This window comes from Marmota monax, unplaced genomic scaffold, assembly GCF_021218885.2.
Source record: "Marmota monax isolate L192 unplaced genomic scaffold, Marmota_monax_Labrador192_F-V1.1 WCK01_AAM20220418_F8-fsc00184, whole genome shotgun sequence".
In the NCBI taxonomy this organism is placed as follows: domain Eukaryota; kingdom Metazoa; phylum Chordata; class Mammalia; order Rodentia; family Sciuridae; genus Marmota; species Marmota monax.
The window spans coordinates 1846796-1859641 of record NW_026695008.1 but is presented as its reverse complement, the minus strand read 5'-3'; positions in this window follow the sequence as shown (position 1 = coordinate 1859641).

Genomic DNA, 12846 nt, shown 5'->3' with positions numbered 1-12846 from the left:
TAAGGAGAGTAACTAAGAACAGAGTAGGGTTGAAGAGCATGAGAAGAAGATTAACATTAAACAGGGATGAGAGGTGGGAGGGAAAGGGAGAGAGAAGGGAAATTGCATGGAAATGGAAGGAGACCCTCAGAGTTATACAAAAGTACATACAAGAGGAAGTGAGGGGAGAGGGAAAAATAATACAAGGGGGACAAATGAATGTCAGTAGAGGGGGCAGAGAGAGAAGAGGGGAGGGGAGGGGAGGGGAGGGGGGATAGTAGAGGATAGGAAAGGCAGCAGAACACAACAGACACTAGTATGGCAATATGTAAATCAATGGATGTGTAACTGATGTGATTCTGCAATCTGTATATGGGGTAAAAATGGGAGCTCATAACCCACTTGAATCAAAGTGTGAAATATGATATATTAAGAACTATGTAATGTTTTGAACAACCAACAATAAAAAATTTAAAAAAAAGATTCTACATCTCTCTCTCTATAAATGTGATATATATATATATATATATATATATATATATATACACACACACACACACACACACACACAAAAGGTAGATGTGATATATATAGTAATGTGATTATATATATATATATATATATATATATAATCATATTCAATTTTTGATTCATTTCCATTAATGGACCCTTAGGTTGTTTTAATATCTTGTCTGATGTGAATAATACTGCAATGAACATGGTAACAAAAAATATCTCTTTGGCACACAGAGTTTCCTTTGGCTATTTACCTAATCATGGGATTGCTGGATCACATGATAGTCCTATTTAATTTTTTTGAGAACAGTCCATGCTCTTTTCCATAATGGCTACACGAATTTCCATTGCCATCAATAGTATACAAGGACACCTTTTTCTCTGAATACTCTCCAACACTTATTTTTATCTTTTTGATAATTGCCACTCTAACAGTTATAAAGTGATATCTCATTGTGGTTTTAATTTACATTTTGATGATGGTTAATGATGTTGTGAACATTTATTCGCATACTTGTTGGCCTTTTATATATTATCTTTTCATAAAGTTTATTCAGGTTTTTTCCCATTTTTGATTGATCTATTTTCTTGCTATTAAATTGATAGAACCTGTGGGTTTGGCATACATGTTGGGGTATATTTTTTTCTATCTAACTTATTGTGAGTTTTTAGAATGAAATTATATTGAATTTTATCAGATGATTTCCTGCATCTATTAAGTTTATCCTGGTTTGGTCCTTCATTCTGTAATGTGGTGTATCATTTATAGTTTTGCCTATATTGAACCATTCTTGCATCCCTAGGATAAATCCCACTTGATCATGGTGAATGATCCTTTTAATGTGCTGTTGAATTCAGTTTGCTAATATTTTGTTGAGAATTTTTGCATCTATGATCCTCAGGGATATTAGCCCATACAAAACAATATAGACTTTTAAAACATCAAAATTTCTCCCAGAGGAGTTGGATTATTTCCGGTTGTCATAAGTATATGGAAAATAGTGTATTGTCAATTTTTGAATATTTGTAAATGCTACAATGTCTCAGTGTATTATTAATTTACATAATTATTATTTTGAGGGAGAACTACATTTTTAACTTTAGTAATTATGAGACTGAAAGTTATAAAAATGGCATAGAATATTGTAAAAAATGTAAGTTTTGTAATCACTTTCAAAGTCTTGGTATTGGACACAGTAGTTTTAAGTTTCTTATTGGATTGTCAAGTGATTTTGTTGAGTTGATAGTTGATATATAAGTCTGGAGTTTAAGTGAATGGTATGGGCTAGAGATAGAAATTCATGATATTATAAATATCTGATATGTAAGTATTTGAGACTGTGAGCACGAAAGAAGTGCATTGAGAAAAAGAGAAGATATACAAAAATTCATTCAGTTAGCTCTCTAACATTAAGAGATTGGGGAAATGAGAAGGTACTAGGTAAGGACATTGAGAATGGATGTTCAGAGAGGCAATGAGAAAAACAGAAATCTGATGTCCTAGAAGTCAGATGTACAGTGTTTTAAGGAAGAGAGACAAATATTGTGAATGCTTCAAATTATCTGAAATGTGACTTAGGAACATTAAAGTCTTTAGTGACCTTGAATGAAAGCCTGATTAGTTCGACTCGGAATATGCAGAAAAACAAACACCAAAAAGCACTGGGTGATGACTGGTTGTATATATCATTCTTTTAAAAAAGAGAAAAAAGGAAAACCTACTGGGGAGGGAAGTAGAGAACTGGGCAGCCATTTGTGTGTTTTAAGGATAGATATCACGTCTGTAGTTTTTGGTATGGTCTCCACACCTGCCACATTGAACCTCTTTATAATAAAAGCATAAACTTCCAGTTGGAAATGTGGCAATCAGGAATCTTTTTTATATCTTTGCAGATAAAGTAAACTGAAAGAATTCTTGTTCAGAAATAAGTCCCTTATTTTCATATAGAGAAAGAAACAAAAATAAGACTCCAATCTAACACTGAAGCTTCAGGATCTTTCTTACACACAAGACTGACAGGATTCTTCATTACTGCATTGATCTTCCAAACAAACCAGCATGTCTTTTGTAGTCAGTTGTAGGCTCACCTAGATTATGAGTGTGAATGTATTTTGGGAAATGTTTTATAGCTTTTCAGGGGCAGGATGTCATCAGTGGGATAATCTCTGAACATATGGTGTGGCATTCAGTTTTCCTGAATAAAATATAGTTAGATCTATTATTGACACACTGTTTTAGTCAGATTTCTTGCTACTAAAATACTGATCAGAACAATTTTAGGGGAGGAAAAGTTTATTTGCGGGCTCATGGTTTCAGAGGTCTTGTTCATAGAAAACTGGTTTCATTCCTTGGGGCTCAGGATGAGGCAGAACATCATGGCAGAAGAGTGTGGCAGAGGCAAGCAGCTCACATGATGGTCAGAAAGCAGAGAAAGACTCCACTTGCCAGGTACAAAATATATATCCCAAAGTCATGACCCCAATGATCCCCACTCCTCTAACCACACCCTATCTGCCTAAATTACCACTAGTTAATCCAGGCAGGGGATTAATTCACTGATTGGATTAAGGCTCTCCTAACCAATCCTTTCTGCACTAAACCTTCTTCTTTGTCTCACATATGAGCTTATGATGGACACCTAATATCCAAACCATAACACACTCTCTGGAACAAATTATTATGATTTGTTTTAATTTTTCTGATCTATTAACACAATTCCACTATCAGATCTTTTTTGAAATGTTGATATAGAAGCACTCTCACAAATAGAACTGCCTTCTATTTTTTCCATTCAGCTTTTCATTTTGAACTGAGCTGTTTTATGCAATTGCCATAACTTATGTTAGCTCCCACTCCCCAATTATCAACCTAAGTGAATAAATACATTTTGAAGATCTCACCAAAAACACACTTAAGAGTGTGTTAAAGTGAATAAACATCCTTTGAATATCTCACCAAAAACACACTTAAGAGGCTGAAAATGATACAGCACTACATATTTGAAGGTCATTGGTTGTATTCTAAAAAGATATCTCATTGCTAAAACAGCTTTCAGCCAAAAGTGTGGATATATTTTGTCAAACTTTATTCTTATTTGGTACAGAAAAAGTGAAGGTGTTTTAAATTTTTATGAGATTATATTTCAAATAACTAAACAAACAAGATGTTCAAAAGCAGGGAAATTTTTAATTAGATAACCATTCTTTGTGTTCATTTATTAATTTCATGAAATTATAAGGAATTTTATTGTACTGCTTCTCCTTTGGAAATAAGTATTTCATTCTATTTGCTTTACTTTTGCTAATTATAAATGGAGATTAAACTCTTTGATATGTTTAGCTATATTGGTAAATATGTTTAAATCTGTTTCATGAACATAGAAATTTTTCCTTTCCTGTCGACCGTTTAAGTATCCAGGATAAAAGCATGGATAAAATTAAGGTATCAGTCATAAGTTTTGGTAATAATTCATTTTTTCATTTATTTATTCTAGGAACTATTAGCAGCTCTTTTCATGAAAAACACTAACAAATTAAAACAAATAATTATTAAAAGCTTTTTCTCTGTAAGGTACTATGCTAAGTGCATCCTTTTATTTAACACAGCAACCCTATGAGATAGTTACTGGTATTATTTGTTTAATAAATAAACATAAAGATGTGAAAACAGACTCAGGGAGGTATATAAACTAATTCAAGGTCAGCCAGTTAGTGCACTTCAAAGTTCAAACTTGACAAAGGTTACCTTAGCCCCACCAGTTCACACTATCAACCACAGATTCTAGAGAATGAGGTATAACTCTTGCTTCTGAGACAATTGTGGGTTAGAGGTGAGTGAGGGGCATCGTGGAAGCCTGGCATAGACCTGGGTGGGCAGGAATCTGTTGTTAAAAGTCAGAGGACAAAGGAGAATTTTTCTTCATGAACTGATTCACACCAATTAGTTTTTGCACATTGAATACTGCTTTTATGGAATGAGGTGTGACCCAGCACCTGCTGGGCTCTGGAGAAATGGTGGTAATTTATCCGACAGTAAGGAGTTTAAGTGAAGTGCTATGTAGTATGTGTGAGCATCTGAACATTAATGGGGTTCAAATTCATGTCTTCTTGGCCTCTGAGGATTCCCTTTATGGCCTCCTCTAATTCACAATATTTGGCTTAAAAGGATGGACCTCTAGTAGAGTACAAGAAGGAGAATGGAGGAGGAGAGGGAGGATGGAATGGAAAAAGGAGAGGGGAAAAAGTAGGGAATTATGAACTGAAATCAAATTCCATGCATGTATGAGTTAAGATAAACTTAACTACTATATAATTATAAAGCTTCAATAAGAAAAGAAAAAAATAAATAAAAGTATAGAATTCAAGTAAAATATACTGCTATTCCTGAAATGATTTTATTTAAAACTTAGAGTAGGCTAAGGAGGGGTAGCCCATGCCTGTAATCCCAGCTACTGTACTCAGAAGGTTGAGGCAGGAGGATCTCAAGTTTGACCTCAACAACTAGGCAAAAATAAAAAAATAAAAAGGGCTGGAGAAGTAGTTCAGCAATTAAGTATTCTTGGGTTCAATCCCCAGTACCAAAAACAAAACCAAATAAAAAAAAACTATATAGAATATTAAAGTTGAAATTGATGCATAATATCAGCAAGCTCAGTCTTTCTGGTTTCAGCAAGAAACAGAGTTCATTAGCTGGAAGTTACCCACATGTCCAGTGTCAGTATTATAAATCACATTTTCTGGCTCACAATTTAGCCCACTCTGGGAAGACCTGTTTTATATCTGTTGCAGATTTGGTAAAAAAAAATCTTCAGGTTACCAATCATAAAAGCACTTGTTATCTGTATATGATATTATCACTAAGATAATAAAGAATTTGATAACAACTGAGGGAGGATTATAAAAATTGTCATAATCTTTTTTTATATAATAAAATATTTGAGCTAATGTTTCAGATTTAGTATGAAATGCTAGATCAAATAGAGCCTCATTATTTGGATTAAGACCTACCAGTCAATGCCCTATATGGTTTTAATTTTAAAACATTCAATTTTGCTTCAAGCTGTTAGGAAAATTAAAATGCATTATTTTTAGGTTTTACAGCACTTTCAACAAGTCTGTTGTCATGAGATGAATATTGTAATCTATCAGTTTTTTATTCATGATGCTATTTAAATAAATATCAGGTTTTGTATGTGCTGTTCAACTTCTCATTATCATGCAACAAAGCTTTTTTCCAAATTGCCTGAGGTTCTGTGTTAGAACCTGGAAGATTGGAAAACATAGCTTGGATAACGAAAAAGTTAACTGACCTAGATCTGAAAAAAAATATACAATTATGAAAATTAACATCGAGGTCACACCACCAGAGTTAGCCATTGTCAGACTTGAATTACTAAAGATTAGAACTCATGATGATTAATTCATAGCAATATAATGTATCTTTGCATGGTCATCCTCATTTAACACCTGGCTCAAAAAAAAAAAAAAAATTGGTGTTGGAAATGTTCTGGGTCAGAGAGTGTTTGGGGTTGCCTGGGCTTAAAAGCAGTAAAAGAACGTAAGTGAAACACATAAATTACCCCTTATTTTGAATGCAAAAAATAGTAAAAAGTGGAATAGCTCTACCAGAAAACTAAGCAGAAGCTGCTCTGCTCTTGAGTTGAAAGGTTTATGATTCATTTAAAAGTGACTGTTGGTGATGACTAGAGTTTAGTGCGAAGGACATTTTGATTATGAGTTTTTCAAAGTGTCAGTTCATCTATTTAGCTTGTAAGTGGAGAGAAAATGCCATGCAGCAGATGCTCATGTGCGTAACAAATGGGTAAGTACTTATTCTATCACTCGGCCTAATAATTCTGCATTTGGAAATACAAAAAGATCAAAACATTTAACTTGTTAAGGAGCTACAGCACATGGCAATTGACCAGGCACATTTGACCTCCTTTCATTTGAATGAGAGCTCTTCTACTTGCTGTTACCAGCACTAAAGTCCTCTGCTGAATCATATCCATAGTTTTGATGCAAGTTTGCAATTCCTTATTGGCAACTCAGAAATCTAGAATTTGTTCATCATTGTTTATTTGGGAAAGTCCCTTTCGTGACTTCTACCAATATGAGATAATTTATAATTTATTTATTTTATATTTTACTTCATTGCTCTTAACATATTTTGGTGTGAATATTAATTTTGTTCACTACAGAAATATAGCTTTGTTTAAATTTTTAAATTTTTCTACATCCTTATATGAGTGGTATGTACACATAGCATGGGGACTGAACTACCTCTCTGAAAATTTCTGAATTCTAAAACTCACCTGGCCCCAGAGTTATCCTTTAAGGAATTACAAGCTCCTCTCACTTATTATATATAGCATGCTCTGGCAGCTATGGCTAATACTTATGCCTCCTTTTCTATATTGTAGAACTGGGAGTGGCTGCAAATGCCGAGTTTTTATTTTCCAGCCAGCTTTGCTGGAAATTAAGATCACATAATTAACTATAGCCAATAGAGTGTGAGCATAAGCAAGAAGTATCACTTCTCAGTGAAAACTTTCCTTTTATTTATTTATTAATTTTTTTTTTAACACTGGGGCTCACTATTTTGCTCAGGTTGACCTCAAATTGCTGGGCTCAAGGGATCCTTCTGCCTCAGCCTCCCAAGTAGCTGGCACTACTGCTGTACATCATCATGCTCAGCTGAAAACTTTCTTAAGAAGCAGTTTGTAGTTATTTGGCTTTCCCTTTCCTCTGATTAATGAACTCCCAGGCCCAAGGAGAAAGCAGAATCACAAGGTGGATAGGACTTGGGTCCATAAATCACCACTGGCAGAAAGATGCTGATATTCAACTTTGCATCAAGTAACCAAAATACCTGACAAGAACAACTTAGAGGAGGAAAAAGTTCATTTCAGCTCATGGTTTCAGAGGTTTAGTCCATGCTCAGATGGGTCCATTGCTCCATGGGTCCCAAGGTAAGGCAGAACATCTTGGTGAAATGGCATGGTGAAGGAGTGCTGCTCTATCACAGCAGGAAGGAAGCAGAAAAGGAGCAGCAGGGGAGAAGCACCCTTCCAGAGCATACCCTCAGTGACCCACCTCTTCCAGTCATGCCCACTTGCCTTCAGTTACCACCCCCTTGGTCCATTCAAACTATGATGGACTGATTAGGTTCCAGCCCTCACAATCCAATCATTTCACCTCTGAATAATCCTGTATTAGCACAGGCACATTAATTAATGTTAAACATATTAACAATGCACTTGTTAAATGAGTGGAAAATCAACTTCATTGATGCGTTTTAAGAGTTTATTTGGTATAGCAGTTAAAGGTATTCTAACTGATAAATACATATGATATCATGTGATTATGTTATTTTCTAATTACCAAAAATATGTAATTATAATTCCTAAATAGATCATACGTGTCCTGAGGGAAACTTCTGTCTTATGTCCTTATCTTGTCACTATTCCCCAGTAAAGAGGAAGAATAAAGAGGATACTTTTATATACTTGGAAAAATCTGTCCTTTGGATTTTTTGGATTCTGAAGAATCGTGTTTCAATTTTCATTTAACCATTGTTTAATTTTGGGCATTCCATAATCTTTTGAGCTATAGTTTTCCCCTATAAAATGGAGATAATGATATTTGTTTGTGACAGGTCCGTTACAGGAATCATAGTATATGGACTAGAATCCTCCATCACAGTTCAGATTGCTTGACACAAAGTTGTGCTTAACAATATAAAGCTTTAAATCAGTTCATTAAGGTACTTTTAAAAACTGAAACAGTAGCCACTAGAAATAAGCAATGACTTACAATATCCATGTGTTTTCTTTATTGTATTTCATTTTATTATCATGATAACTTTGGGGAGTCACTATGGTTGGCAGTATTATTTTTTGCAATTAATAAAAAGGGAGGTGGGGCTGGGGTTGTGGCTCAGTGATAGGGTGCTCGCCTAGAACATGCCGGGCACTGGGTTCGATCCTCAGCACCACATAAAAATAAAAATAAAGGTATTGTGTCCAACTACAACTAAAGAACCAAAATATTTAAAACAAACAAACACACACACACAAAAAAAAACAACAGAGGCCCAGAAGTTCTTGTAATTCATAAACAAATACCTCAGAGGTGGAAGCTAATTCTCCTCATGTCAAACCCCTGATCTTCCTACCATTATAAAATCTTAAAATAAACAGGTTCCCTTATTCCTCTTCTATTCTTGGGAAAGTATTGGCAGAAAATGCTTCTGTATTTTTCCTTTTCCTCTTGAGGTCAGATATACTCCGCAGACCCAGTATAACTTAAGCAAATACTTATTTATGAATCTAGGAATAAGTTTGCTTGTTCAGCCTGAAAATAAGCTATCAATCATTTTTTTCTGGATTAATTAGAATAGGTTTATTGATATTATGAACACATATTTTACTAATTGCAACATGTAAAAATGCTTAGCATATGACAACTATTCTAAATGTTTTTGGTTACATTAATTCTTTTCATAGCAACAACAATCTGATGAACTAGTTAATTAAGTATCCCCAATTTTCAGATGAAAAATTTGAGGCACAGCACAGTGAACTAACTTTCTCAAACTCATATGGCTATAATCTGCATGGCCAGATTTCAAATCCAGTCTCACTTTAGAGCCTATACTCTTTTTTGGCAGGGAGGGATACTAGGGATTGAACTCAGGGGCACTCGACCACTGAGCCACATCCACAGCCCTATTTTGTATTTTATTTAGAGGCAGGGTCTCACTGAGTTGCTTAAGCTGAGGATGGCTTTGAGTTTATGATCCTCCTACATCAGCCTCCTGAGCTGCTGAAATTTCAGGAGTGGGCCTACCCTCTTAAATATCATAATATTATGTCCTTAAACATGTGTCAACATGTCAACATGTCAACATCAAATTAGATGTCAGTTTTTGGTCTAACTGAATAAATGACACATAATTTACAACTTAATACTGTAATTGCGTGTCTAAAGTGGAACTTTTAAAGTGCTGAATATTACTTTGGATTTAGACAGTTGCATTAAATTCCATTTTCTATATATATATTTTATAAAACAGGTCTATGTTTCAATGGATCTTGGAGACTCACGTTTCATTAGTTAATCATAAAAGGAGGAAGCATATTTAAGAATGAAATGGAGAAGGAATGGAAGGGAGGCAAGGCCCATCTTCAGAGGAAAAGAGATTCAGAAGCAAAAGATGCAAAGGAAAAGAAATGCCTAGTAGACAGTTACTGAGACACTTCAAATACCATTGAAGGAATAGATGGTGTATGGTGTAAACAGTTCCTGCGCTCCTAGATCCTTAATAGGATGGTTTAATAACACAGTAAACAATAGTTTAATAACATAGGTTCAGTGGGATCTGGGAAGCCCAGTGAGTCCAGGTGGAGAAATACTGAGAACATCAGCAGTCCTGCAGAAGAGCTGTCACTTCAGAACTAACTGAAGATACTTCCATTGAGTTTTAGTTATTCCATCCTATATTTTTTTGTGGACGGTGAGGTCCTAAGTTCATAAGTACTAGTATTATAGTATTAATATATTAGTGCTGTTGAGATTTCAGAGTTTTAAACATTCAATTACTATCTAATTTTATCAAGTACCTTGTTCATTTTTATAATTGACTATTATTTATTTAGTGCTTTCTCTCTTTTTTGCATGAATATGTGAGGTATTATAGTATATTAATTCAAGGGAAAACTCTGGGGGCAGGGTGGATATGGATTATAATCTTTGCACATCTACTTCCTAGCTCTGTGACCTTGAGCATGTTACATAACCTCTCTAAATCTTAGTTACATCATTTGTAAGCTGGGGAATAATAAAATTACCTACTTCATAAAGCTGTAGTGATGGTTTAATGAAATAATGTTTGTAAATCACTCAGTGCAGTGCCTGGCCCATAATTAGTGCTCAATAAATACAGACTTTTATTAAACTGATGGTACACTTGGTGAAGTTGATTTACCTTTACAAAGTGAGCAATGTCACTCTCTTCTTCCTGGCAGGAATAAGCTCACCAATATATCCTAACAGTGCCACTGACGCCCTGGCCTAAGTGCAGCAACTAAAAAGGAAACAAGGGAAAGGCAGCTGAATAGTCCAGGGGTCCAGTGCTAGACAATGATGGGTGGGATCTGGAAGAATCCTGTGTTGACACTGACAAAATACCTTCTTACTGACACTTGTTCAAAAACAAAACAAAACAAAAAACAAAAGAAAATGAAAGAATAAACCACCAAATTAGTTTATCAAGAGTGGTTAAGTAGAATGACAGATGTGAGCCTGATTATCAGAGACTCAATCCAGGGAAGAAAGCCACATACGTAGGGTTGAATATAAGCCGAAGAAACTAATCACCAGAAATATCCCAGTGTCTATATTGTATACAGAAAAAGCAAAGTGCATGAGAATCTTTTTTTCTGCAATTTTTGAATGAACTGTGTGTGTAGTTTAGGAGACAATAACAGGAAGGGGAAAACATTTTAGTCCCCCCCTCCTTTTTTTAATTTTTAAATAATGTAGTCTTCAAATAGAGAATGGTATCCACATTTTTTTTTACTTTGTGATTTCATGGTGGATATGAAACCAAGAGGTGATTGTTGTTTGTTGAATATTTACATCCTTGGGCTTGATGTGAGCTATTACTATCACTTCATGCCCACAGGCCTCCATCAATTTTATGAATGTCATTAATCTTGTCACTTAGCCATCTTGGCCTTTGCTTTTTGCTCTCCTCCACCTTGCTTGTCCTTGGTGGGATAGAGCAAGGTGTATTCATTCTTAGAAGGGGAGGTGAAACTCTTTTCTTCTCATGATCAACAAACCCCAGCTGTGCACGTACTTTGTGGGTCAGTTTTCCTGTAAATTCTCATCACTAGTTTTGCTGAAGTGCTGGAAACTAAGGCACTTTCTTTTCCTTTGAGGAAATATTCTGTCTTTTAAATTTTTCAAAGTGATATCTCAGGGTTTCTGTGAGCACCAAGGGATCACACAGCTCAAAGAAAAGGTTTGGGTTGTAGGTAAGAATAAAGAATAAGTTTGAATAGTGAAGGTTAGGAATAGGATCTGTACCTGGGATACTGCATAATCATTGTCAAGTGTTTGCCCCTGAAGCTTGAATGGTGAAGATCCTGGATACAGGAAGTCACAATTGCTGGTGAATCTAGATGTTGTACATTGGTTCTTCCTTCATTTATAATTCATTTGTTCATTCAATAAACATGCATCGAGTCCCTATTATGTACAGAGTCCTAAGGATGAAACAGTGAAGAATAAGGTATAAGCCTGATTCCTCTCAAGCCAGTTTACCAGAGACTCAATCCAGGGAAGAAAGCCACATACATAGGGTTGAATACAAGCAGAGGAGACTAATCACCAGAAATATCCCAGTGTCTATATTGTATATAGAAAAAGCAAAGTAAATGAGAATCTTTTTTTTTTCTCCAAATCTTGAATGAACTGTGTGTAGTTTAAACTGCTTTACCTCATTGCAGTTTTCAGCCTGACTGGGAAGGCAGACATGCAAATTACTTGTATAAACAAAGAACCAACAAAGGAAGTCTGAAAAATAGATGATTAATTCTCACTTTAGTGATAGCTAGACTCATATCTTTATGTCAAATGAAGGGTAAAGGGAGAAGGATCGGAAAGTGATGAGATAAGGTGGTTTTCTACAGCCCTGTGGTGGCCAGTGGGCTGGTGATGGCCTCAGATCCACTGGAACAATAGGAAACTTTCCCTCTGGGTGACCACGTACTGTTTTGCCTGGGACAGTTCAGTATGTAGTGTGCAGTGCACACAGACTTAGATACATAATGGTGGAGCCTCTTTTTATAGATCATCTTGTAGGACACTACTCATTTTAGGAAAACCAGCTCCAGGCCCTGAACTCTGCTGCCTTAAGATCATCTCTAGAGTTTTCTTTAATGATTCCACTGGCTGTCCTTTAATTACAAAATTGACTTTGCAACTAGCTTTCCATTCAGCAACCATATCTTTTTGTTGTTGTTCCTTCATTTATTTTTCTGATCAGACAATAGATCTAAAATATATTTGAAAAGAATTCATAACATTGTTGCCACCTAAGAGGCAAAAGGGTATAGTGGTAAAGGAGACTGACTCTGGGTTCAAACGTCACCCCTCCTTCTCTATTGACATTGAACAAATTACATAACCTCTGTGTCTCGGTTCTCTTACTCAAAAAGTAAGCACTGTACTCTATTTCATAGGGTAGCTAAGAAGACTAAACGTGGGGTATTTGTACAATGTTTAGAGCAGTTCCTACCACATAATAGATACCACCATGATTTCCCTTGGTAGCCTATGGAT